Raw genomic sequence first — 2,585 nt, 5'->3', positions numbered from 1 at the left:
TTCCAACTTTAACTGGAGAACCAATGCTTTTCATTTCAAGACCAACTTCATTCCAAACTGGCTCCAGTTTTTTACAATGGCCACACCATGGTGCAACAGATATGTTAAAAAAAACAAAAAAACAAAAAAAAAAACAGATGCATAAGAAAATAGTCTGGAAGAAAATTCCCTGAAAAGCCTACAGAAGTTGTGTTAGGATATGGGATAAAAAAAAAAGAGTAGAACGAGAAGTAGGTAGAGAAGTAGTATGGGCTACAGAGACGAGCTGGATGAAAAAGGAGGAAAGATTTGAAGTGGGAGAGGGAGTCACCCACCACTGTTGGCTCGGAAGTCGGAGGCAGGAGCCGCCAGTCAATCAATGCAAGCGGCCTCTGCAGGCTGGGAACGGCCCTCAGCTGACAGCCAGCGAGGTACCCGGATCCTCAGTCCTGCAAGCGGGAGGAGCCGAACTGTGCCAACAGCTGCAATGAGTGAGGAAAGGGATGCGCCCCCGGAGCCTCCAGAAAGGAACACGGCCTGCCCCCACCTCGATTTTAGTCCTGTGACACAGACATGAGACTTCTGACGTACACAACTATACTTCAATACATTTGCGTATACAATAAATGCACCTTTTAAGCCAAGTTTGTAGTAATTTGTTTTAGCAGCAATTAGGAACTAATATACCACCTAGACCAGCTCTGGCCCTCCTCAGGCAGTGCCCTTAGGAAGTGAGGAGTCTAAGTGTCTAAGGAGAAGTGTCCACCTGGGGGCTCCTTCTAGACCACACGTCAGCAGCCTGGGCCCCTGGGACCCCTGTTCATGGCCCTGGGCCTGCTCTCAGGGCCCACGTGCGCCTCCTCCCTTGTTCTGCCTCCAGCAGGTGGACAGGCCTCGGGTGAACACCCCCTTAGGCCTGATGGGAAACCCACCAAGGGACATCTGTTTGGGAGGGGGCGAGGCCGGAGCTGGGACAGTGGGCTTCAGTGTCAGAAGGAGGGCTAAGGTTGGGCTGGCCCTGGCCTTCTCAGTGCCGGCAGGTTCCGGACGGGCCTCTGGGAAGTCTGCGCATTTTAGATTCAAACCTGATCTCCCAGGTCTTTATGAGGGTGCTATTTGCCAAGGTAGGAGAATAGAACGCGTTTTCTTTAATGGTCTATTAGCTTCATTTGTACTTTCAAAATATTGAGGCCTGGGTCCGGGCCTCCGTCTGTGCTCTCTTTGGGCCCTCACAGTGTTGGGGACAGACCTGTTCCTTACTCCCTACCTGCAGTCTTACTCCTGCAGTCAGTGTCCTCGTGACCTTGTTTTATTTTCTCCAAAACACTTATTGTTGCCTGAAATTATCTTATTTATGTGCTTACTTGTATTGTTGCTGCCTTTCCCCGTTAAAATGTAAACTCCAGAGAACAGATCTGTCTTACTCAATGCTGCTAGCCAGGGCCTAGACAAAGCAGGTGCTGAACTGTATTTGCTGGATAAATGAGTGAGCAAATGCAAAGGAGTCCCTGAGGTCTCTTTAGGTTTTAAATTTCCAGGAAAGGGGGACGCCCTAGTGGTTCCCGGCCAGGAGCCATTGATGTATATCAAGATATCCCAAAACTTAGCAGACTATATAACAACACATATTTATTATCTCACAGTTTCGGTGGGTCAGGAATTTGAGAGTAGCTCAGCTGGGAGTTTCCGGGCAGGGTCTTATAAAGTTGGGGTTAAGCCAGCCCTGCAGTCACCTGAAGGCTCATCTGGGGCAGGAGGATCCACTTCCAAGATGGCGTGCGCACTCATGGCTATTGGCAGGAGGCCTCAGTTCCGTGCTGGCTGTTGGTGACAGGCCTTGGTACTCACCACATGGACTTCTCTGTAGGGTAATGAGATGGCAAGGGGCTGGATTCCCTAGGGCGAGTCACCCAAAAGAGAGAGAATGAGAGAAGAAGGAGGAAGCTACATCCCTTTTTTTGAACTGCCTCAAAAGTGACACACCATCACTTTTGTGTTATTGTGTTATTTGTTAGAAGTGAGTCACTAAACCCAAATCACACTCAAAGGCCAGGGAATTAAGATCCCCTATTTGAAGGGAGAAGTTTTTAAGGAATTTGTGGGCATATTTTAAATGGTCCCACAGATCAAGATGGTCGGCACCCTGCTCTTTTTACCACCACCTCCTGCTACCCTTGGGGCTTGGACCTTGGAGTCGTCCACCATTCTCTCTCTCTACCTTGCCTCTCCCACTTTCTCTGGCCGTGGGAGCGCCCACATCCCAGCATTCTTAAAAGTTCCTCTTACCTCCTAGTTGTCCACCTAGCTCCGTGACCTGGCCCCCCTCGAGAAGCCCGTCCTCTGCGGACTCTGCACCCTCTTTAATCTCTCGGAACAGACATTCTTGAGGCCCTTTCTTTGCTCCATACGCTCTTGCCCTTGAAAATCTCATTGGCTCCTGTGATTTTTTTTTAAGTTAACAATTTTTAGTAATCTTGGATGTTACAAACTCAGGCATGGATTTCAGGTTTAGGTTTGGGATTCTTATTTTTCTTTACAGTCCTCTCTGTCAGGTAATCTCCAGCCATATTTCTTCCAAACCAAGCTTTTTCCAATTATATAAAATA

Source organism: Propithecus coquereli, unplaced genomic scaffold, assembly GCF_000956105.1.
Source record: "Propithecus coquereli isolate 6110/MARCELLA unplaced genomic scaffold, Pcoq_1.0 Scaffold458, whole genome shotgun sequence".
Lineage (NCBI taxonomy): Eukaryota > Metazoa > Chordata > Mammalia > Primates > Indriidae > Propithecus > Propithecus coquereli.
The sequence above is the reverse complement of the archived record's forward strand: the minus strand, read 5'-3'. Positions refer to the sequence as shown.